The following is a 26,481-nucleotide window of genomic DNA, read 5'->3' as shown; positions in this document are numbered from 1 at the left end:
CATAGTTCCAAATACAAATTACATAGCTCACCCTCTATCCATGTCGTACAGGAAAATAATGAGGTTTTATCTTAGTAACGGATGCCTTTCTCGCTGTATATAACGAGGTAGCCTCGCATGAGAACTCTTCTTCTTGGTGTTTGTATTGTAATAGCTCTGACTACGGCCACATTGCTTTCGGATTCACTGGTGAACAGTTTAATCCTCGTCATCAAAGGGCATTACATCATTGTACACGCCTTTTCAAGCGTTTTAGGATGGCAGTAAAAACGGTATATTAATTGTGGATATAAAATCATTCTCCCTTCAATACCTCGGCCGATACGAGTGTTAAGACACTTTATCACACAACTGGTTCAAATGGCTCTGAGCAATATGGGATTTAACTCCTGAGGTCATCAGTCCCCCTTTATCGCACAACAAAGTACATGCTTCTTACGGTACCATTACTTAACGAAAACATTGTTCCCAGACCTGGAACCATGCACAAAATAAAAGGGGGGATACGTCTTACACGACGCACCCAAGTGTGGGCAGCGAAGCTATTCTAAAAACAGAGAGGATGGGCACGCAGATGTCTGAATCAGGGACCGGAGTGGTCATTACAATGGATGTGGCCACTGCTAAATCCCTGAGCATTTTGTTTCAAGTATCAGCAACATTATTGAAACTTCTGGAAGATTAAAGCTGTGTGCCGGACTGGTCCGGCCCACAGTTTTAATCTTCCAGGTATTTTCATTCCAGCGCCCACTGCGCTGCAGAGTGACAATTTCATTCTAGCAACATTATTGTCTGGGGCGTCTCTGAGATCTGATTGTGTCCTAAAAATACCTGACCCCTGTCCCGGTTGCAGTTACAATATTGTGGAGGCTTTAAGAGGCAGATACCTACACACGTTAAAGTTGGGGATTTTGATCATATCGCAGCTAGCGATATGATGATGAGCAAAGTGAATTTTCCTGGAACTTAATGCCGCAGTTTGGTCCATAGGTAAGATCATATGGAGCTATAGATCGATTTCTCGTATTAGGTCGCTACTGTTCTTTAATCTCTGCCCTCTTGGACCCAATGCTTCACGTACAACATAACAGATGAAGTTACGGGTTCATGACTGGGCAGCATCCTTAAAATTAGCCCTAGTGTGGAGCTGGTATTTGCTTTGGAGGGACAGTAACCTTAGTGATTTCCGATTGGTTAGAGCTGACACTATTTCTCAGAGTGAGAGTCTCGCAGCAGAAGTGTAAAATTGCTTCAACCCAGATTTTAGCTGATAGGCTCGTGTAATAACAAACTTTTCAGAAGAGAAAGGGGAGTTTCTTAGTAGGTGGCCTCCTATTGGGGACAATCAATAATTTTAGGCCAGTTTTTTCGCAGAGAGCTCAGAGGAGCGTAGTTTTCAATTTTCTGTGGGATGGGACATGAAGCTCTAAAGAGGAGAGTTCGGGAAGCGAGGCAGCAACGACTCCTCGTTCGGACGCGAATTTGTGCGAACTCTCGTTCGGTAACTGTGGCGCCGAATTCAACCTCTGCATGGACCGCGGTACCATTTGTGGACCGAGTGAGGTGACGCAGTGGCTAGCACACTGGACTCGCATTCGGGAGGACGACGGTTCAATCCCGTATCTGGCCATCCTGATTAAGGTTTTCGGTGATTTCCTTAAATCGCTCCAGGCAAATGACGGGATGGTTCTTTTGAAAGGGCGCAGACGACTTCCTTCCCCGTCCTTCGCTAATCTGATGAGACAAATGACCTCGTGGTCTGGTCTCTTCCCCAAAACAATCCAACCCAACCTTTTGTGCCGCAGAATCTGTCTGCAGTTGCTGAGGCTGTAGTTCGGTTTGCTAAATTCCGGTATAAAAGCAAGGAGAGATGCTAGTGATGATGCTGCAATAGGCGCAACTTCAATTAGATTCGGGGCGGGGGGAATCTCGTTTTAAAAGTCACTCTGTCAGATTGTGGCCTAGCCAAGGTTCTGTTAATAGTGTTCCTGCATGTATGTTCCTAATACTACCTGTACGATGCAGTTACCGTATTCGAAGTAACGGTGACTTCTTATGCTAGAGTGACCTTGCGAGTTAGTAACCAGACTGTGTACTCTCCCTTCCTCCGGACTTTGCTGCTCAGTTGCTAGCAAGTGCGTACCATTAGTGAGTTCATGTTAGGATTTAGTCATCTTCAGTGTGTGAGTGAGTTAATTATTACAGTGTAGTATTGTACTGTTCTTCATGTGGAACACTTTGTAATAAATTACTGCCATCGTAACCTTTCTTTCACTCCAGATGAACTCCTCGATTTCACTTAGCATTATGTACTTCAATTAGAATTGCACCCTCAACTCACTTGTTAGGGCCATCCAGTCTCCTCCATTTTCCTTGCACACAGTTCAGCAAATACATCTGAGTCATAGGTGGCTACCTTCCTATCGAAAGGATTTACTCGTCTGATATCAATGGCACCATATATGTTTAGCCCTAGCCAGTGTCTTCTGTCTTCCCTCCCCCCCCCCCCTCCCCCACACACACTCTCTCTCTCACTAGAGCACGCAGAAGTTCCGCAAAACGACGTGGCAAGGACTCGACTAATATCTGAAGCATGCACCATGCACCATGCACCTCTCTTAGAATGAAATGATAATTAAATCAAGACCTTAAGCTGTCAACAGGCGTTGATATACCAGGTGATGAAAAAGTCAGTATAAATTTGAAAACTGAATAAATCACGGAATAATGTAGACAGAGAGGTACAAATTGACATACATGCTTGGAATGACATGGGGTTTTATTAGAACGAAAAAAAATACAAAAGTTCAAAAAATGCCCGACAGATGGCGCTTCAACTATTCAGAATGACAATAATTAGCATAACAAAGTAAGACAAAGCAAAAATGATGTTCTTCACAGGAAATGGTCAATATGTCCACCATCTTCCTCAACAATAGCTGTAGTCGAGGAATGATGTTGCGAACAGCACTGTAAAGCATGTCCGCAGTTACAGTGAGGAATTGGCGTCGGATGTTGTCTCTCAGCATCCCTAGAGATGTCGGTCGATCACGATACACTTGTGACTTCAGGTAACCCCAAAGCCAATAATCGCACGGACTGAGGTCTGGGGACCTGGGAGGCCAAGCATGATGACGTGGCGGCTGAGCATCATCACCAAACGACGCGCGCAAGAGATCTTTCACTCGTCTAGCAATAGGGTGTTTTTTTGTTCTAATAGAACCCCATGTCATTCCAAGCATGTGTGCCAATTTTTACCTCTTAATCTACATTATTCCGTGGTTTATTAAGTTTTCAAATTTATACTGACTTTTTGATCACCCGGTACATCAGCGGGGACAGTTGAAAACGTGTGCTCCGAGCGGGACCCTAGCCCAGGATCTCCTACTTACATGACAGACGCTCTATCCATCTGAGCCACCGAGGACACAGAGGATAATGCAACTGCAGGGATTTATCCCTTGCACGCTCCCCGTAAGACCCACATTCCCAAATTTAATGTCTACACACGACATTCGTAGTGCCCCTGCCCACTGTTCTCACTACTTGCGGAAGACAATCTTACCGAGACCCGTAAGAGTTCGGGCAATGCATGTACATCCAGCACAAAAAAAGGTCAATGGCCGGTTAGCCTTAACTATATGAAGATGGTATCTGTTCTTTCGGACATGTCTGAAAGAACAGACACCATCTTCATATACTTCAGATATTAGTCGAGTCCTTGCCACGTCATTTTGCGGAACTTCTGCGTGCACGAGAGAGGGAATGAGAGAGTGGGGGAGGGGGAGAGGATGAGAGAGAATACATTGGTTAGGGCTAAACATATATGATGCATTCTATAAACATGTGTTTATATCCGAAATTATGGGTTCTCGGATCGATGTTTAAGAAAATAGTTTTTCTTGTTTCGAACATCTGTTACCACATTCCTTCTTCACAATGATTTTCATGTGTTCCTCTCTTTGTTGATTCTGCGGAGAACCTCCACATTCCTCGTGTTATCGGTCCACCTAATTTTTAACATTCTTCTGTGGCACCACATTTCAAAGGCTTAGTTTTTATTCAGTTGCTGTTTTCCGCATTACATAATCTACTACCGCACAATAGTGTACACCAAATGCGCAGTCGGAAAAATTACTTCCTCAAATTAAGGTCTATGTTTATTTCTGTTACACTCGTTTGGCCATGAATGCCTTGTCTGACACGCGAGTTAGTTATTAAGCCCTTCATCTTTCGTCTACCGCCTATTACTTTGCTCCCAAGGCACAAGAATTCCATAACATCGTGTACTTCGTGAATCATTTCATTTCGTTATCATTTCTGCCATATCTCATTACGCTCATGTTTTTTCGGTTTACTTTTAGTCTATATTATATACCCATTACACTGTTCATTCCACGCCACAGTTTCTTCAGTTTTTCTTCTCTTACACTGTACACAGTACTGTCATCAACAAATCTTGTCATAGAATTCTAATCCCGCTGTTGAAACTTCTTTTAATTTCCTGCCTTGCTTGTTCGATGTATAGGTTTAGCAATTCGTCTTACACCCTTTTTACCCGAATATTTAGCTCTTGGTCGTCTAGTCTTATTAGTCCCTCTTGGTTCTCGTATATATTGCACATTAGACGTCGTTCCATATAGCTTGCTATAATTCGTCTAAGAATTTCGAACATCCTGCACTATTTTAGGCTCCAAAACGTCGAACGCTTTATCTAGCTCGGCAATTCCTCTGAACATTTCTTGATTTTGCTTCCTTTATCAACCACTAGGTCACAAGTGCTTCTCTTGGGTCTTCACTTTTCCTAAATCTAGACTAATCGTCATCAAAGAGATCATCAGTGTATTCCGAGACTCTTCTGGATAACATTCTTGTCAGTAGCCTGGATGTATGAGCTTTTAAACTGACTGTGCTTCACTTCTCTCTCTTAGCTGCTCTTGCTGATTACGGAATTGTGAGAATATTTTTCCCGAAAGTTTTATGGTTCGACATTTATTTCTTCCTCCATTTCTCCATATATTTCCCGCAGCTTTTCCGCCTTATCTTCCCTACATTTCCAATATATCTCATTCCTGTCATATGTAACATATATTGCTCTGTTCAGTATTCAGATGGCGTTTCGGGTGACATCTCGTGGCAATAATGACAGCTAGAAAGGAGTCGGTATCTGATGGGAGGATCAGTAGAATAATTTAGCCGAAACTCTTGAGAGCAATGAAGCTTAACCATAGTCCATCATATTATAAAGTCTCCCTCCGCTTTTTTCTGTATGTAGGTGAAGATTAATCTTCGTAAATACTGTAGGGATTATAATACTGTTTTTTTTTCTAATAGACATACTGAATCATGCTGAATGCCTGTGTGTGTCACTATACATTACAAAAAAGTCGTCCGACTGAAATACATAGTACTAACGCTACGAAGCTGGGGCGGCTAGTCAAAAGGAAATTAACACCAGTTGAACAGCTACTTGGCTACATTACTCAAGTAGTGATTTCACCCGTCTGGAACAGTACTGCAATGAAATTTCAAACAGATACAGAATGTGCAAACAGAATGGATAGATCGGAAGTAAAGCAAAGTGTTGGGTATGTGGCTCGTAAATTATTGCCATTGTCTGTTTAAATTTTAATCCAAGTGTCGCGGACCATTGGGATTGAGATACCTCCTGCAGCATTCACCCTGTCAAATTTAATTTTCAAGACTGATCGAAGTATCTCAGAAGAACCTTGTAGTGAAGCTGTGAAACACTACCCAGTTCACCAACTATTGTCTCTGCTGCCATGAATCCTGTTGTTCAAGTGCACGTTAGCAGTATGTGCGCTGCCACACTTCCCAATGTGCGAATGATTATTTTCAGAGAACATCTGTACAGCAATTGATCAAATAAACATGTTAATAGAGACTGCAGAAAAGATGGATTGCAATTCCTTCTAGAAGGCAGAATTCCATTACAAATATTCCAAAATTTAGAATTATTAGAACCAAAAGGATCAATAAATATAAGTGTTTAAGAAAAATAATGCAGGCAAACGTTGTAGATAAAGAAGCAAAATAAAAAAATATTGTCGAATAAATTGATATGGCCTACCTCCGTAGCTGAGTGGTCGGTGTAAACGGCTGCCACGCGGACGACCCGACTTCCATTCCCGATTTTGCCAAGGACTTTTCCCGCTGTGAGAGGACTGGTACAGGGTGCACTCAGCCTCGTGTTGCCGACTGAGGAGGTACTTGACCGACCTGTCGGGGTCCCACGGTCCGGGAAGTTTGCAAAACATCAGAGGGAGCTGTGGGTTGACGTAATCCTTCTCCATGCCTCATCCAGACTCATCCGCACGATGGTCAGCAGATATCCCTTGGGCCTGCGTACCTGGTGAGACGCTCAGTTTCTATCAGTTGTCGAAAGACATTACAATATACACTCCTGGAAATGGAAAAAAGAACACATTGACACCGGTGTGTCAGACCCACCATACTTGCTCCGGACACTGGTCAGCAGATATCCCTTGGGCCTGCGTACCTGGTGAGACGCTCAGTTTCTATCAGTTGTCGAAAGACATTACAATATACACTCCTGGAAATGGAAAAAAGAACACATTGACACCGGTGTGTCAGACCCACCATACTTGCTCCGGACACTGCGAGAGGGCTGTACAAGCAATGATCACACGCACGGCACAGCGGACACACCAGGAACCGCGGTGTTGGCCGTCGAATGGCGCTAGCTGCGCAGCATTTGTGCACCGCCGCCGTCAGTGTCAGCCAGTTTGCCGTGGCATACGGAGCTCCATCGCAGTCTCTAACACTGGTAGCATGCCGCGACAGCGTGGACGTGAACCGTATGTGCAGTTGACGGACTTTGAGCGAGGGCGTATAGTGGGCATGCGGGAGGCCGGGTGGACGTACCGCCGAATTGCTCAACACGTGGTGCATGAGGTCTCCACAGTACATCGATGTTGTCGCCAGTGGTCGGCGGAAGGTGCACGTGCCCGTCGACCTGGGACCGGACCGCAGCGACGCACGGATGCACGCCAAGACCGTAGGATCCTACGCAGTGACGTAGGGGACCGCACCGCCACTTCCCAGCAAATTAGGGACACTGTTGCTCCTGGGGTATCGGCGAGGACCATTCGCAACCGTCTCCATGAAGCTGGGCTACGGTTCCGCACACCGTTAGGCCGTCTTCCGCTCACGCCCCAACATCGTGCAGCCCGCCTCCAGTGGTGTCGCGACAGGCGTGAATGGAGGGACGAATGGAGACGTGTCGTCTTCAGCGATGAGAGTCGCTTCTGCCTTGGTGCCAGTGATGGTCGTATGCGTGTTTGGCGCCGTGCAGGTGAGCGCCACAATCAGGACTGCATACGGCCGAGGCACACAGGGCCAACACCCGGCATCATGGTGTGGGGAGCGATCTCCTACACTGGCCGTACACCACTGGTGATCGTCGAGGGGACACTGAATAGTGCACGGTACATCCAAACCGTCATCGAACCCATCGTTCTACCATTCCTAGACCGGCAAGGGAACTTGCTGTTCCAACAGGACAATGCACGTCTGCATGTATCCCGTGCCACCCAACGTGCTCTAGAAGGTGTAAGTCAAGTACCCTGGCCAGCAAGATCTCCGGATCTGTCCCCCATTGAGCATGTTTGGGACTGGATGAAGCGTCGTCTCACGCGGTCTGCACGTCCAGCACGAACGCTGGTCCAACTGAGGCGCCAGGTGGAAATGGCATGGCTAGCCGTTCCACAGGACTACATCCAGCATCTCTACGATCGTCTCCATGGGAGAATAGCAGCCTGCATTGCTGCGAAAGGTGGATATACACTGTACTAGTGCCGACATTGTGCATGCTCTGTTGCCTGTGTCTATGTGCCTGTGGTTCTGTCAGTGTGATCATGTGATGTATCTGACCCCAGGAATGTGTCAATAAAGTTTCCCCTTCCTGGGACAATGAATTCACGGTGTTCTTATTTCAATTTCCAGGAGTGTATAATCACTTCTATGAAATACAAAAATCCAACACCACAACAGTGTATAAAACTTAAGCAGGCCTACCTTTGTGTTTAGTCCTCAAGAAAATGTGGAGGGATTGGGAAATCTTAGGAAAAGGAGGGTCGTGAATGAGATTTCGATTATGAGTTAGTAATATCTTTCTCCATGGTTATTAGCTTTAATGTAGACTCAGATGTAATATATTTTCAATGTTTTTATACCAAAGATTAGATTTTTCTTGTTTTCTTTCTCCTATGTTTAGTAGTGGCTCAGAGTCGGCTTTGTTATTAACGGGTTCTACGTAGTTAATTTAAGGAATGGCCGAATGCCCTTCCTGCTGCCAACCCGTTACGCACCTGGACCGAATATGTGTATCCAACTGTCTGCATGTAGTGTTTGTCTTGTGAAAGACAGCGAACTTCTCTGAATGTTTGCCGATCATGTAACTAAGGAAGGACTTTGAACTAGCACAGTATTCACATAGCAGTAAGTGGGAAACCACCCATAAACCAAATTCAGGTTGACACATACCGACCCTCGTCGTTAATACGCTGGGAGGTCATGATCCGTGCGCGGTGCAACTCCCCTCCCGTTCCGGAAGTGGTGCCTCACGTCGAACGGCTGCCCATAGAGAGAGGGGCGGGGGGTGCAGCTGGTCCACAAAAGAATCTAATGCAATCCTCAAATATGAGATGACTTTTGTTATTGTGTATGTAAATGTATGTTTGTCGTGGTTCATGTAAATTTTATTTACTGTCAATCCACTAAAGAGCGTTTTCGTCCGATAGGTAATACTTTATCTCTCTAACTTTAGAGTCCGTAATGGAAGGATGAACACAGCGGGTTATTAATGGAGACATAGATTGCATTCTATGGAGTAGAATATACAGAAGATACTGGCGAGGGCCAAAAATATATGGTATCTTTCAGATTAATCGAGTAATCCCATTCGATGTGCAGATCGCCGCTGCGATTGGGATATATTTAATGAACTGTGTGCAAGTAAAGTAAAAGCAGAGGGGATTGAACCAACAAGTGAGTCGAAGGTGTACTTGTAAATGAAGTAAATAGTGCTAAGTGAAATCAAGGGGTGCAGCTGGAGTGAAAGAGATGTTACTATGAATATAATTTATTACAATGTATTCTACATGAGAAGCAGCGCATTACAATGACGTAATAATTAGCTACTCACACACTGGAGACGACTACACTTTAACGTGAACTCCGCAGAATTACACACTTGCTAGGAATTGAGTGCCAAAGTGCGTGGGAAGGCAAGAACATATTTTGGTAACTAACTCATAAAGTCACTCGAGCAAAAGAAGTCATCGTTACTTCGAAAACGGTAATTCCATCTTACAGGTAGTATTAGGAACATACATGCAGCAACGCTAATAACAAAGCCTTGGTTAGGCCATCATCTGCCAGAGTGAGTTTTAAAACGAAATGCTCTCGAGTCTAATTGAAATTGCGCCTATTCCAGCATCATCACTAGCATCTCTCCCTGCTTTTCTGCCTGGATTTAGCATACCGAGCTGCAGCTTCAGGAACTTCAGACGGATTCCGCTCCACAAAAGGTGCCACGGCCCATGCAGAGGATGGCTTCTGCGCCACCGATCCCGACCGGGAGCTCATACAGATTCACGACCCGACGAGGAGTCGTTACTGCCTCGCGTCCCGAAATCTCCCCTCCAAGAAAAGATTTAAAACGACGCTTCTCAGAAATTTATGCGAGAAAAGATGGCAAAAGTTATTGAATGCCACGAACGGGAGGCCGCATAGTAAAAAATTCCCCTTTCTCTTCTGAAAAGTTTGTTCTTACACGAGCCAGTCACCTAAAATTTGCATTGGAACAATTTTACAGCTTCTGCTGCGAGACTCCCAACCTGGGAAACAGTGTCAGCTGTAACCAACATTAAATCACTAAAGCTACCCTCCCTCCGAACAAAAACGCTTGAAAACGCGAGCACAGTGGTGTGGATGAAACTCTTCGCCAATAGATCCGAAAGCAATATGGCCGGAGTCAGAGCTATTGCAATTTAAATACCACGAAGCAGAGTATTCATACTAGGATCCCTCGTTATGTGCAGCGAGAAAGGCACATCTTACCAAATATAACCTCATTATATTCCTATACGACATAGATACAGGGTCAACTATGAACTGTACATGGAACTAAGGCACCTGCTTGCTCCTAGCGCATCAGATTAGATCTAGACAAACAGTTTCAAATGTGTGTAAACTTACAGGTGTTTATGGCAAGTACAGTTTCTCAGGCAATTTTCATTTCCAGTCCTACACGTTGCTGCTTACTCGTCAAAGCCGAAACGAAAACGTCGGTAATCCATAATTCATAACGACAAACAGACCATTACGAACGAGTGAGTGAACTACTGTACTGTTTTAGACTTAAAGAAAAAGAAAAATAAGAAAAAGACTGTTTGAGCTGTCTTTAGCGGGAGAGAAATGAATTCTTCTTACTCTAAACCACCAGTTGTCGGAGAACTGCGTCTGTACTACTATTCGAAACTGTAATTAGGAGAAATACACTTTTATAGACTAACAGCTAACTCATAGTGACTGACGACATGTCACCCAAAAGAAAATCATTTATTAATGTAACGTAGTTTTACACATCACTTAAGCATGTGAGTATATCACTGTCCGAGAGACAGCTTAAGAGATGAAAATGTAATGAATGATATGCCGTGTGCATGCTGTGGGGCTTCATGACAGATTGCATCTTTCAGTGTCCTCATAGAAAGAAAGAAAGTCGAGTCAGATCAAGGGACAGCCTTTGTTCTACAGCATTCCGTTCTACCAATTGCCCAGGAAGGTTTACATTCAGTTTTTGCGTTGCAACACGGAACGAGTGAGCCGGGCAGCTCTCGAGTTGGAACCACATACGCAGCCACATATCCAGTAATATCTCTTCTAGACGAACAGGTAGAAGGTTCGTGAGAAAGTGTGCACATGTATTTCCATTTGACATACATGTGCGAATAAGGTTCCCAAAAGGAATTTCCTAAGATGCCTCACCGTAAGTTTACAGTTCGAGTTTTTTGTTGTTGTACATGTCGAAGCCAGTGTGGATTTCCAGTTACCCAGTTACGTTATGTAAATTTACATTACCGTTGTTCGTAATAGTTGCTTCTTCGATAAAGAGCACATCTTGGATAAATGTAGTGTCGTCTCCAAAACAATGTAGAGCAAAACATCAAAATTCTATACGACTTTCACAATCGGCTTCTCCGAGTGCGTGGTATAGTGACAGATGATGATGGTGGAATTCATGTCGATTCAAGATGCGAATGAGACTCCTCTGATTGAGGTCAGGCTTTTCTCAATTCGTTCCGTGTTACCATTTGCCGTATAAAAGTAGCAAGTGTAACTTATCGTCATTGGTGGTCTTGTTTGCATACAAGGTCATTAGTCCCCTAGAACTTAGAACTAGTTAAACCTAACTAACCTAAGAACAGCACAAACATCCATGCCCGAGGCAGGATTCGAACCTGCGACCGTAGCGGTCTTGCGGTTCCAGACTGCAGCGCCTTTAACCGCACGGCCACTTCGGCCGGCTGTCGATTCATGGGGACTTCCTTTTCAAGTTTAGAATATTTCCCGGATACTTTTCAAAAGTGTTTCTATCTCAACATTAAGAAGAATTTCATCACATCATTCGTCTTCTAAAGCGCTTTCGGATGCCGTTAGAAAATGTTATTGTATTTTTTTAAACACATATGCTTCTCTATCTCGAGCGATACAAGAACCAAAACTACTTATTACATATCAAAATGCACACCGCTTTGAGTACTATCGTTTACCAAAGAGCTCGTTTGGATATCTGGAACCAATCACGAAATAAAATGGATGTTATATTTTACGTGACTATGCATGGTGTATCAGCTAAACCTTGCATCACAAATATAATGGAAACGAAGAGTGTTACTGAAGTGCGGTTTTCACAGTATAGATTGATAGTCAAGGGCTTGTATTGTTAGCCCATCAAAAGATTATGATAATACATAGAAACTATATTTTTTGTGGAAACATACACTTTTTAATGTTTAACAATGCCTACGGAATATAACAAACTATAAATATGGGTAATTAGAATATCTGTGGTGTCTGTTGCAGGAGTCCAGTGCATGTCGTTTACGAGCTGCCTGCTTAAATAGCTGTGGCAGCACTCACTAAAGAACAGCACAAGAGCATACATTGCGTACGTTCTGACCAGAACAATTGACTATCACTGGTTGTATTCAAAGTAACCACCAGCAGCGAAAATATACACCTCCAGTCTGGTTTGGAACGTCTACTGCACACGTGCCAGCATTTCAATGGAGATGTCTAAGAAGGCTACAGTAATACGTCGTTGCATATCATTGGGTGCAGTTGTTATGTCCTTGTAGGCAACGCCTTTCACCTTTCCCCAAAGAAAAAAGTCTACAGGCGTCAAATTCGGGAAAAGGGTCGAATAGTGTACAGGTCTTCTTCTCGAATCCAACGACATGGCAACAGTTCGTGAAGACACACTTTAGTATATCGTGTACCATTGGCTGGACAATCATCATGGTGGTACCAAAGGTTCCCCTAGTCTCCAGAGGAACGTCTTCTAGGATCTGTGGAAGATATCTGTTAGGAGGCTGCGATACGTGTGCGTCTACGAAACACTGGCCTATGAGCTGATGATTCACTATTCCCTAAAAGACATTACAGGGACGCTGACGTTTAACATGACGAAGATAACGGGAATTGTAAACATATTAATAGTGCATGTTTCTGCGGTTTACCTGGCCACGATTGGTAAATGTTGCTTCATCACTAAACAAGATACTTGATACATTTGGAATAACCCGTCTTAATGTCCATGTACAGAAGTTAATTGTAGCTCTTGGTGGATAGAATGTGATAAGGATGGAACCTGTTGATGGAGAATGCGCAGGACACTTGCCTGACTCATACCACTTCCTCGTGCTATTGCGCAGGAGCCAACGTGCGGATCAACTGCAATAGCAGCAGCAGCAACATTGATTTTCCCCTCTTCCATGGTCACTTGTTTCCTTCTGTTACGTCGTCTAGGTATTACACTACCACTTTCACGTAAATGGTTGAAGAGGGTGTTAAATAAGTGTCGAGGTGGTTGGCGTGTGTTTGGAAATCTTGCCGCACACACAGTACAGGAAAAAACTGCATTCTTCCTAATCTCTCCATGCACAATGAGCATGTCGTCTTCTGCTGCATTGGTAAATATTACAGTCCACTTACGGTCTGCTGTTTGGACTGACACACACTTACTGACTAGCAACACAATACATTCAAGGAAAAGAAAAAAGTACATTGTGAGCAAACATAACGGCAACATACCTAGCAGCTATGCAAGTTAAACAGCGGTATGGACACTTTTAAAAATACGATGTCTCTTAAACAACTCGCACTAGAATCCTGCAACGAACACTTCTGACATTCTAATTTAGACTATTCTTAAAATTACATTTGTGACTTTGGTAAAAGGCGTATGTAACGTAAGGCTCTGTAATTCTTCACTGTACAGAATCTTACTTCACCTAAAACGTATGTAAGGAAAGAAGAGGAATCGAGCTTATATGAGCTGCTCAACGTGATTTGACATCCAAGAAAAGTATTTATCGTATTTATCAGGAAACATGTTCAACCCAGACTCACGTTCCACACCCATTTTCAACGGTACCCAAATCACACAAATGCGACGTAGATCCCATTAAATTATTCATAATCAGAGCTTACACTGTTGTCAACTACAAGAAGCTAAGCAATTCTTCTTTGACAGGCGCTGTGGTTCAATCTCTGTGTAATATAATCAGAGCATTACCTCTTCTTAACGTAGTTCTTATGGTGTTCTACATTTATGAAATCCGTTTAATTACAATAATAGTGTCACAAATTTATTTTAAGTCATATGTCTTAACTCGTATCCCATAGTAAGGTGAATTTTCTTAAGTGCTGTCACGACTTGAACAACTGTAACTGAAACTAATATTAACTCATAAACGTAAGGAAGCATTTAAATAATTGGTGTTCACTTAATTTTGGTTCTTTATGTATGGCTCAACAGCCACAGTACATTCCTTAAAAGAAGTCAATTTCCTGCATCGACATTTCTTTTATTTTTAAACAAACACGTTGCCGCGCGGGGTAGCCGCGCGGTCTCAGAGAGTCTGGCCACGATTCTCGCAGCTCCCCACGTCGGGGCTTCGAATCCTCCCTCGGGCATGGTTGTGTGTTTTGTCCGTAGCGTAAGTCAGTTTAAGTGAGATTAAGCGGTATGTAAGCCTAGGCACCGATGGCCTCAGCTGTTTGGTCCCATAGGAATTTACCACAAAATAAACAAACACGTTGCTCCATCATAGAGGAATTAGCTAATTTTACCGCTTATGCATTATCAGACTACCACACAACTTGTATTGTTACTCTTATAGCATGTTATAATACACACGAGTGTGATGCGATGTGCTACCTACGAAATAAAGGGTTTCTTTCCAAATAAAATTAAAGAAACGACTTGTTTTAGGGTAGTCCTTTCTCTTCAGTGTTGTGGAAGAAGAAACTTCAGTGATAACAATATACCAGATGAAGCCAAGTAGTAATAAGCAATTCAAGAAATAATTAATGCGAATATTCATATAGCTCTATTAGTTGGAAGAAAGAGCAAGTCACATCTGTTTACAACAAGTGTAACAAAAGTGATCCACAAAACTAACGTCCAATATTTTTGACATCGATTTGTTGTAGAATCGTACAGCATATTTTGGCCTCAAACGTTCTGAAAGGTTACTAGGTGTCTAGAACTGAACCAACCAGGATATATTTAGAAGACATCGATTACACGAAACCCAATTCGCACTTTTCTCACATGACGTACTGAAAGCTTTACGCTTAACACAAGTACGATCGTATGGAGTATCAAGTGAAATTTCTGACTGGACTAAGCATTTTTTTGTTAGGGAGGACGCAGCCTGTTGCATTGAATGCAGAGTCATGGAGAGAATTAGAAATAATTTCGGAATTGATTCAGTTATATGTATTGATACGAGTGTATCAATTTTCATGCTGTACGAGGGGCGTTTGAAAAGTCCGTGCAAACTCTGAGAGATGGCATCACCGGCGCTTATCTAGGTCATTTTTAGTTAGTAGCAGCTTTGAAAAGAACGTACACAAGGTTTCAACCATATTGCTCTATTTATTTGTTTTAGGCACTCGTGTGAATCAAAGAAGTCGAGTGATTGAAAAAAATGGGCGAAAAAGAATTTCGTGTGGTGATTAACATTACTTTATGAAAGGCAAATCGCGTCAAGAGACTAAAGAGAAGGTTGATAAACATTACGGTGAGTCTGCAGCTTCGGTTAGAACAGTTTATAAGTGGTTTCAAAATTTTCGGAGTGGCCATATGGGGACAAGTGATGTTGAATGTTCTAGACGACCTGTGGAGGTTACGACTCCAGAAATCATTGATAAAATCCATGATATGGTCATGGATGACAGAAGAGTTAATTTGCGTGAGATTGCTAGTGCTGTGGGCATCTCGGATGAACGGGTAAATAATATTTTGCATAAACATTTGGACATGAGAAAGCTATCCGCATAATGGGTTCCGCGATTGCTCACACTTGCCCAAAAACGGAATCGTATGAAATGTTGCAAGGATTGTTTGCAGCTGTTCAGGAAGAATTCGCAGGACTTTAAGCTCGTTTCGTCACTTTGGATGAAACATAGATACATTACTATACTCCTGAGGCCAAACAACAATCTAAACAATGGGTTACCAAGGGAGAATCTGCACCAAAAAAGGCGAAGGCCATTCCTTCGGCCGGAAAGGTTAAGGCGACTGTCTTTTGGAATTCGTAAAGTATAATCCTCATCGACTATCTGGAAAAGGGTAAAACTATTACAGGTACATATTATTCATCATTATTGGACCGTTTGAAAACCGAGCTGAAAGAAAAACGCATGCCATTGGACCGCACAAAAGTCCTTTTCCGTCACGACAATTCACCAGCACACATCTCAGCAGTTGTGGTCGCAAAATGAATGGAAACAGGATTCCAACTCGTTTCACATTCCCCATATTGTCCAGACTTGTCTCCCTCGGACTACTATTTGTTCCCCAACTTGAAGAAATGGCTGGCAGGACAAAGATTTTATTCACACGAAGAGGTGATTGCAGCAACTAATAGCTATTTTGCAGACTTGGACAATTCCTATTATCCGGAAGGGATCAACAAATTAGAACAGCGTTGGAAGGTATAAGTCTAAAAGGAGACGTCGAAAAATAAAAAAAAGGTTTACCCCAAACACGTAAGTAATTTTCAAACGCTCCTCGTATATTAATGACATTGCGGATCATATTAACTGATATTAAACGGATCATATTAATAGTAACCTCATGATTTTCGCAGATAATGTAGTTCTTTGTAATAAATTAATCTAAGGAAAAATACACCACAAATATTCAATCAGTTCTTGATACCATATCAAAATGGTGCAAAGATTTTCAGTTTGCTTTAAATGTTAAGAAATAAGTACGCTGCTCACAAAACGTAGAAACGTAGTATCTCTTGACCACAATAGCAATGGGTCACAGTTAGAATCGGCTAACTCATACAAATACCTAGGTTTAACGCTTTCTAGGGACTGAAACTGAACGATGACATGGGCTGAATAGTAGGTAAAGCAGGTGGCAGACATCGATTTATTGGTAGAATACTAGGGAAACGAAATCAGTCTGCAAAAGATATTGCTTACATATCACTCGTGCCATCCACCCTAGACTGTTGTTCAAGTGTGTGAGACCCTAGTTAAAATCTAATAGGGGATATTGAACATGTACAGAGAAGGGCAGCACAAATGGACACAGTTTTGTTTGACCCGCGGGTGAGTGAGCAGAGATGAGAAACAAACTGGGCGCACTGGAAGATGGACGTAAACTATCCCGAGAAAGTCGACTTACAAAGTTTGAAGCAAAGTTTCAAGAACCGCCTTTAAGCAATGACTCTAGGTTATGCTACTGCCCAATACCGATTGCTCCCGCAGGAACTGTGAGGACAAGATTAGATAAATTGCAAGCGAGAAAAAAGGCATCTATGAAGTCATTCTTCGCGCGATCCTTGCGTGAATGCAACGGGATAAAGCCCAAGTAACCTGTACAATTTGACATAACCTCTGCCGTGCACTTCACAGTGGTTTGTGAAGTGTAAATATAGATGCAGGAAAAGGTAATATTGGAAAAAGTCATGAGAGCCCATACCGGGGCAATCGGGGGCCGCGCTCCATCCCCCTCTCTGCCTCTCATGGAAAGAAAAATTATAGCGCAACCAGATGACTCAAAATTCTGTATTACACAGGTTTCTAAGAGGGTTGTAACTGGAACATTTTTGTTGCTACTTACAAGTCCTAGTCGCCAACCGTCTTCCAAAACATTAAAATTATTTCTTATCCCCCATAGTTCCCATCTCCCCTCCCCTCCTACAAATTATCATATGGGATCTCTTGGAAGGAATGTTGATGTGTTTCACTTTAGTAGAGAAGAAGTAAATCAACCGCCTCAAACCCAATCTGCCTAATAGTTCTGTCTACACTCCGGATCTAAATGCTACAAAATCATATCTATAATGGTTTCAAATAGCTGTTTCATGATCGTAAGGAATTGCTGATTTTGTATTGATATAGTATGGGTAAAATAGCTAATTGCTAGCTTAATCCGCATATTACCGTCCGTTATGCACTCTAGTAATTTTGTGAAGCTTTTCAGATGCACAGTGCGTGTAGGTACACACTGTGCGTAGGTACTGCATTTGGTCTAATGTGTAGTAAAGTACACGAAGTTGCTAAATATGGTACAATTTTGAGACAGTTTGAATTAGATCGTGAAGAAGTGCTGATTTACTGTTGTCTTGCTATGGAAGCTTCTTTCTTTGCACTTAATCGTTTAATCGTAAAGATTTTTACACTGGTCATACAAGTTGGGGAGGGGGGGTGTGGTGTGAACTGGGGGGGGGGGAGGTGATATCAAGCAAATGGGAAAAATTGGGTTAGATTTTTTCTTATAAGGCACAGAACTTCGGTATCAGAAAGAAAGCCGACAATAACGTGCAATACCAAGGCTCTTGGTTCCAGTGGCGAAAACATGGAAAAATCTCCTGACCTTCTGGAAGATTTATTACACTTGTAGTTTAAATGTAGAATACGTTTTCTCGGGTTTAATGCCTTCTTCTAATTTTGTTAAGTGATACTTCCACTATTTTTTTTCAGGAGGTCCGATTGTTGCAACTCTTTCATTTTGGTAATTTGCAACGATTTTGAAAAAAAAATCATAATAACTTTTTTAACAGTAAAATGCAAATGGCGCAAACATTACAAAATAAATATTCCATGCATATTAAAATCTTAATTTTTTGCTATTTCCTATTTTTTAATTAAAACATAATGTGGGCCGGTTATGGTAACTTTTCGCTATTAAATCTTTTTAAATAGCCTCGTATTGGATTGAATGCGTTGTTGTTACGTTCTGTAGATATTTATTACAAATAATTATAATGTAAAAGTGTATCAAAAACAGCTAATGCGTAGAACATTAATTGTATGTTCCTCATCTTTATATATTATTCTTGTTGTTCTATAGTTAATTTCTATGTTACAGCATGAGAACCAAAGTAAGTATTGGTGTACCCACTGCGTTGACCACGGAGTCACCTGTCGGTAGGTGCTGAAACGAAGTGAACCTTTTGCCCCGGAGTTAGGTCCACCATCGTCCGCCTGATGTCGCCACGCGTACGGACGGGCGTGACTTTCTTACGTAACCAGCAGGGAAACGCGTGCTTTCAGACGGTGAGCATGTGGATAACGGGCTGGCGGCTACCGGCTTGGCTGCCTCTGCGGCGCCGGAGAGGACAGTGCGCAACGAGTGAGTAATTAGCGACTGCTGCATTTCAGGCACGGCTCTGCATTCGCATTTGAGGTGCTCACTAACTCAAAATTCCCCAGTTGTAACGCTAAGGCCGTTTATATCATGTTGCTTCTTCAGATGACATACTAGGGAATATGGTTTACGGTTATGCTCAATTAGGGTGAAAACGGAGTAGTAATTCGGAAGACGGAGGAAACTGATGATACAGCGTCGAATAAAAGGTCGATATCAGAATTTTCGAAATTTTGATTTTGGCTTCAAGTCGGTTTGATGTTCTCTCGAAGTCCACGCTGTTTCTTTCAAAGAGACTGCGTCTTATTCTGTCAGCCACTGTCTCCGCATGCAGGGAGTCCATAGACGGAGTGTACCAGAACACCACACACACACCTTCAGACGTAGTTGTATGGACCAAAACAAGAAAAAAAACTAGTAAATGTGGGCTCTAAAGTGCATACCTTAAGAGCTATGAGCGTTCGTTCATCTTCGCTGCTGTGAAGCACATCTGCTGAACGAGTGCTCTTGGCTATTGAGGTCTGCATTTTAGAGAATGTTTACTGGATATTTTTTTCTTTTGTTGCTTCCTACCGCCCCCTCCCAAAATGAAGAAAAGCTCTTGCGTAGATACGCATTTGGAGCACATGTTTACTAGACATGTTTTCTTGGTTTGTTTCGCACTACTACGTAAAAAGGTTTGTCAGTGTTATTCTGGTTCTACCTTTATAAGAATTTCAATGTAAATCGGTCTCTTAACTGTAGTCTTCCTTTCTTTTCTGGTCATCAGTCTGGTTTGATGCGGCCCGCCACAAACCTCTCGCCGGTGCTAACCTCTTCATCTCAGAGTAGCACTTGCAACCTATATCGTAACACATCTTGTATCATCCTGTCCCTTCTCCTTATCAGTGTTTTCCTCATATTCCTTTCCTCTCCGATTCTGGGCAGAAACTCATTTCTTAAGGTATTATTCCACCTAATTTGCAACATTCGTCTGTAGGACCACATCCCAAATGCGTCGATTCTCTGCTGTTACAGGTTTCCCAAAGTCCACGTTTCACTACCATACGCTGCTGTACTCCAGGCGTACACTCTCAGAAATATCTTCCTCAAATTAAGGCCGATATTTGATATTAGTAGACTTCCCTTGGCCACGAATGCATTTTTTCCCATAGCTAGTCTGCTTTCGATGTCCTTCTTGCTCCGTCCATCATTGGTTATTTTACTGCCTTGGCAGTGGATTCCTTAACCTCATCTACTTCGTAACCATCAATCTTGATGTTAAGTTTCTCGCTATTTCCATTTCTACTACTTCTCATTACCTTCGTATTTCTTCGATTTACACTCAGTCCATACACTGTACTCAGTATACTGTTCATTCCAGTCATTCCAGTCTTCACTTTCACTCCGAGTAGCAATGTCATCAGCGAATCGTATCATGGATATCCTTTAACCTTGAATTTTAATTCCATTCCTGAACTTTTCTTTTATTTCCATCATTGCTTCCTCGATGTACAGATTGAACAGTAAAGGCGAAAGGCTACATCCTTGTCTTACACCCTTTTTAATACGAGCACTTCGCTCTTGGTCGTCCACTCTTATTACTCCCTCTTGGATGTTGTACATATTGTATTTGGCCCGTCTCTCCCCATACTTTTTTCAGAATTCCGAACATCTTGCACCATTTTACATGGTCGAACGCTTCTTCCAGGTCGACAAATCTTATGAAAGTTTTTGATTTTTCTTTAGTCTTTCTTCCATTATTAACCACAACGTCAGAATTGCCTCTCTCGTACCTTTACTTTTCCTACAGCCAAACTGATCATCATCTAGCGCATCCTCAATTTTCTTTTCCATTCTTCTGTATACTATTCTTGTAAGCAACTTGGATGGATGAGCTAATTTGTTGATTGTGCTATGATTCTCGCACTTGTCAGCTCTTGCCGTCTTCGGAATTGTGTGGATGATGCTCTCCCGGAAGTCAGATGGTATGTCGCCAGACTCATACACTCTACACGCCAACGTGAATAGTCGTTTTGTTGCCACTTCCCCCAATGATTTCAGAAATTTTGATGGAATGTTATCCACTCCTTCTGCCTTATTTGACCTTAAATTCTCCAAAGATCTTTTAAATTGTGATTCTAATACTGGATCCCCTATCTCTTCTAAATCGACTCCTGTTTCTTCTTCTATCACATCAGACAAATCTTCCACCACATAGAGGCTTTCAACGTACGCTTTCCACCTATCCGCTCTCTCCTCTGCATTTAACAGGGGTATTTCCGTTGCACTCTTATGTTACCACCCTTGCTTTCAATGTCACCGAAGGTTGTTTCGACTTTCCTGTATGCTGAGTCTGTCCTTCCAACAATCATATCTTTTTCGATGTCTTCACATTTTTTCCTGCAGCCATTTCGTCTTAGCTTCCCTACACTTCCTATTTATTTCATTCCTCAGCGACTTGTATATCTGGATTCCTGAGTTTCCCAGAAACTTTTTGTACTTCCTCCTTTCATCAATCAACAGAAGCATTTCTTCAGTTACCGAAGGTTTCTTCGCAAGTGTACTGCCTACTAGCCTATTGCTTATTGCTGTATCTATAGCCTTAAAGAACTTCAAGCGTATCTCGTCATTCCTTAGTACTTCCGTGTCACGTATTGATTCGTCAGGACTAATATCTTAAATTTCAGCCCACACTTCATCACTACTATAGTGTGGTCTGAGTCTGTATCTTCTCCTGGTTACGCCTTATTATCAACTCGAAAATTCATAAAGCTGCATTCTTGTCTTATTTCTTCGTTTTTCAAGCTGGATTTAAATTAAATATAGTTAATGACTACAAGTCAGAGCAAAAAGTGCCTTCTGTTCATGTTAATAGTGGTAGAAGATGTCTGTTGAGAAAATTAAATAAAACAATTTATTGTCTTGTGTGAATCTTCGTCTAAATTCTGTTAGAAATGTAAGACAAACTTTTTTTCACTCTATTAGGATAAATAACTCTCTGGTTTAATATAACGTACACTTTCGACTGTAAAATAGGAACGTGAGTGAAAAGTTCTCCAAAATGCTGTTCGGAAAACATTTTATTGGTATTATTACACCTAAAAGCTTCAAAGACAGGTCATCGTTATTGAATGGTATGCTCTGGCAGCACACAGTCGTCAGAATGTTTTAACTTTGCCTCCTGAAGTTTCAAGAAAATGTATTTAAGCCCCAAGGGCTGCAGTGTCAATCATATGAAGAGGCCTTTTAGACCTCTCAATGTCAGCTAACTTAGATGCTTTCTAACCAGCCAGAGAATTAGGAGACAGTGAGATTACTCTTCAGTTCTATGAAAAAGTCATCCCTTCGGTATCTGCAAGACTCATCTCTCAAACGGCCTTTGGTGTTATTTTTTCTGCGTCTTGCTATGTATCGGGGAAATTAATGAAGATATTGGTAAATACAAATCGTTTGCATACTAATTCTAATGAACTGTACTCTCACGTCTCACTTCTTACTTTTTCTAGCTTTTGTAACACACACATTAGCTCTTCGATGCTCATACATCTCTTGCACGACCCCATCAATTTTCGTCAGTTACAATCACACCTTCTTTACTTCACCTCTGTACATCTAGTCCTTCAGTCGTTCTAACCTTCGTTTTCATATATTCGAAGTCCAGAAACTCTTTCGGCATCCCTGTTTTTCATACCGCCCCTCTACATTTCATTCAGTTGTCTGTTCCTCCGATTTTTCGTAGGTATAAATGTATCTGAGCATAACATACACACAATAGGAAATGTACACGTACAGTATTTTACGTATTAGTTTGCATAATACATACATATACACATTCTAGGAATAAAAAAATTTTAAAAATTAAAATATAAAAATTTACAGGAAACAATAATGCATCACGAAGGAATTGTCCGAATGGGGCAGAAATCGGTAGATGTGATGTACATGTTACATGTGTAGACAAACAAATGATTACAATTTCAGAAAAATTGTATGATTTGTTCAAGAGAAGAGCTTCACAAATTTAACAATTCAGTGCGGTTTGGTCAACTCCTGGCGCTTATGCAAGCAGTTATTCGAACTGACATTGATTGATAGATTGATAGATTGTTAGGGATATCGTGCCAAATCCTGTCGAACTGTTGCTTTAGCCCGTCGAAATCCCGAGCAGGTGGGGGATCCTTACCCACAATTCTCCAAATGTTCTCATTTGGGGAGAGATCCGGCCATCTTCCTGGCCAAGGTAAGGTTTGGCAAGCACAAAGAAAAAAGAATCTCTCGCTACGTGCAGCTGGGCATTATCTTGCTGAAATGGAAGCCCAGTATGGCTTGCCAAGAAGATAACAAAACGGGACGCAGAATATCGTCGACGTACCGCTGTGTTGTAAGGGGATCGGAGAGACAACCAAAGGGGTCCTGCTATGAAAAAAATTATACTCCAGACCATCACTCCGGACTGCTTGGTGTTGTACGGAACGCAACACGTCGGGATGGTATGACGCCGCTGCTCGGGGCGTCTTTGATGGTCATCAGGGTTCATTTCGAAAGGGTGGTGGGGCACACCACTGAAGACAACTTTACTGCAGTCAATGAGGTTACAGGGCAAAGACGTGTCTGGAGATGGCCCGAACAGCAGTAGGGTACCAACTTGACCGTCGCCACCATAGGGCCCGACAACCTCGAGTGACGGTCTGAGGTGACATTTGCTCTCATACAAGGACCCCTTGGGTTTTTATCGGCGGCGCCTACCAGCACGACGGTACGACGACGATATTCTACGCGTCGTTCTGTTGCCCTTCATGGTAAGCCATTCTGGACTTACACTTCAGCAAGGTATTGCCCACCCACACACGGTGTCTGAGTTTCTATTGCTTTTCTTAGTGTTTGTCAAACCCTGCCTTGGCCAGCAATGTCGCTAAGTTTCTCCCCCATTCGGAACGTTTCAAGGATAATAGGCAGGGCCCGCAACAAGCTCGGGATTTTGAAACCTAACGTGTCATTTGGACATTATGTGGCACGATATCCCTCAGGAGGGCACCCAACACCTCTACCAGTCAGTGTCGTTCCACATTACTGCTCCCATGGGGGCACGAGGTGGGCCGACGCGTTACTGATTTGTTCATTTTGTGAAGCTCCTTCTCTTGAGTAAATCATCCGATTTTTATGAAATTATGGTCATTTGTTTGCCCGGACATCTAAATGACATCTAACGATTACTGTCCCGTTCCTGCGTCTTTTTTTCCCTTAGAATGTATTATATAGATGGCAAAAATGAACTAGAACAAAAGCTATAAGTAATTAAAGGAAATTTCTTCATAATGGTACTATTGGAAGGGAAATGTTTATAATTCTCTAGTAACCCCCGAAACTGCTAGTTACCTTGATGATCATTAACAAACATTTCTCTCTGGTGAGAAAACTTCTGAGCATTTACGTTGTAATCGCAATAGAGTTTGCAGAGTGTCACACAGACAAGGGTATGGCATGCTTCAAACTGAAAATAAGAGTGGCTGAGGAGTTACTTGAAGAAAAATTTAAGGAAATGTGAAAATAAGTATGCAGTCACTGTTTCATAGACACAACAATAATTTATTATGTACCGATACCAAAAATTACGGAACCTTTTATTAAAATCCGCAGTCTAATAGACGATTTAAATGCATTAAAACTGTCTACTCGGTGGCTCTTTGATTATGCTACAACTAGAACAGCATGAAACTCAGTTCAGTGCAGTAAATATCGTTTCAGTGATTAACATCCTACTACAGCTACACGAGTCGATAAAGGGAAGGATACAAATAGAACGGACGACTGCGACTCCATAGAGTAGGAGAACATGTGACTTGTGGAGGGGGGGGGGGGGGAGGGAAGGAAATGATGGACATTATCCTTTTCAATGAAGCCAACCTGACATTTTACCTTCAGCAATTTCGGGAAAGCACAAAATATGAAATCTGGTTGGACAAAAGGCCATTTAAACAGATGACATCTTGTGCTGACCACTGGGAAACCTCGCTGCGTCGTAACTGCAGAAGTGCCGCAGACGTGAATGATTAACGGATTGGGAATTAATTAATGTTTCACGATGAAATGCTGACCATTTGATAAGATAGTTCTATAGATAAATAGTGTACTTTGTGCCAGATAACGGATCTATTTTCTAAATGTGTTTTACCAAATGAGATGCCAATATTCGACTGAATTTGTAACATCACTCCTCAAACTTTATGATAATCGTTCGTAGAACTTCGGGAACGATTGTGGTAAAATTGTCATTGGCATACTGTATCGACCAAGAAAAGTATGCCTATCATTTGGTTAGTCATATTTCGTACAGTCGTCATAATACCTGAAAGACTTCATCAGCAAAAGAATTCTGCTAGTATGAAATGTCGACTTCGTAACTGCACGTTTCAGTCGCATCAGATATTTATGTACGTGGGAAGTGGATACCTGTAAGACTGTAAAAGTAATACTATTAGTGTTACATGCTGAGGTATTAACGAGGACACGGAATTAAATTTACAGGGTAGAAAATGAAGAAATATTAAAAGAAACGTCGAAAATACAATTTCAATGTCAGTGCCAAAAGTTGCAACATGTTATTGGTGAATGTGACAGAACTAGCATTGGTAGTTCTATATCAAATGGATAGTAAAGTAGAACGAGCAACGTCAAGAGTATGTAGCACAGGTACCCCGGCAAGAATTTCGATATTAGGCAACGAAAGAACGGAAATAACTGGAAGACATCATCTACTCTGTCAAAAGTCTAACGATTAAATGCAAGAAAAAAATGAACTACTCTACTTCAAAAATTCGCTCCTTGGCATTCGTGCACATTTTAGTTGCAACTTTCTAAATTTTAGTTAATACGTTTTTAACTTATAATAATGAAAACAAGTGTTGCACCTCTCCAGTCTCACACTTTATTTTCAACAGTAGGAGTACCCCTCCAAAGTGTGGCAAGTAACGACGATGTTCATCAACGATTATTGTACTGTGGTACGAAGCTATTTTGACACCAGCGAAATAAGGTAAGTGAATTTCGCTGTTTTCCTTCGAAAACAATTCGAAGAAAGAAAACATAATCGAATTTTGTAATTTGTCAAAAGAAAACACTGCTCAGAAGAAGCAGGGGAACATACGAATCAACGTCCGGTATCAAGAATCTGTTTTGGTACACGTGGTACTGATCTTATTGCATGACTTGAGATGTTTGCTTGCATTGTATACAACAAGTAAAATCATCTATTTGCCGTGTCATGCATTACGGTGTAAGGTGACCCTTGAGAAGGAAGTGAGTACAGATGTCCCAGAATTTTCTAGTGAGGCACAAAGTTGGTGGTTGCAATTTGTAGTCGTTGTATTCAACCAAGTACATGCAATGCGACATATTAACGCAATGCAAATTGCAAGGGTCGTTCTCATTTGATCAAAGGATGGCCTTTCCTTGTGTTGCTGCAGATGCCAATGTCCCTCCATCTGTCATCCATCGGTCGTTTACGTGCTACAGGAACACAGGTCAGTACACAAGGCGAGTTGGACAAGGAC

General features: G+C 42.0%; 1 long non-coding RNA gene across 2 annotated transcripts in view; it reads left to right on the top strand.

Moving 5' to 3' along the window:
• Positions 1 to 18,840: 18,840 nt before the first annotated feature.
• Positions 18,841 to 26,481, top strand: part of LOC126190926 (uncharacterized) — a 49,668-nt gene continuing 42,027 nt past the window's right edge. For both annotated transcript variants that reach the window (XR_007538298.1, XR_007538297.1), the window contains exon 1: positions 18,841 to 18,934. This is a non-coding gene — a long non-coding RNA (uncharacterized LOC126190926). The remainder of the gene's footprint in view (positions 18,935 to 26,481) is intronic.

This window comes from Schistocerca cancellata, chromosome 6 (assembly GCF_023864275.1).
Source record: "Schistocerca cancellata isolate TAMUIC-IGC-003103 chromosome 6, iqSchCanc2.1, whole genome shotgun sequence".
In the NCBI taxonomy this organism is placed as follows: domain Eukaryota; kingdom Metazoa; phylum Arthropoda; class Insecta; order Orthoptera; family Acrididae; genus Schistocerca; species Schistocerca cancellata.
Note: the sequence above shows the minus strand (reverse complement) of the source record. Positions and strands in the feature narration are given on the sequence as shown.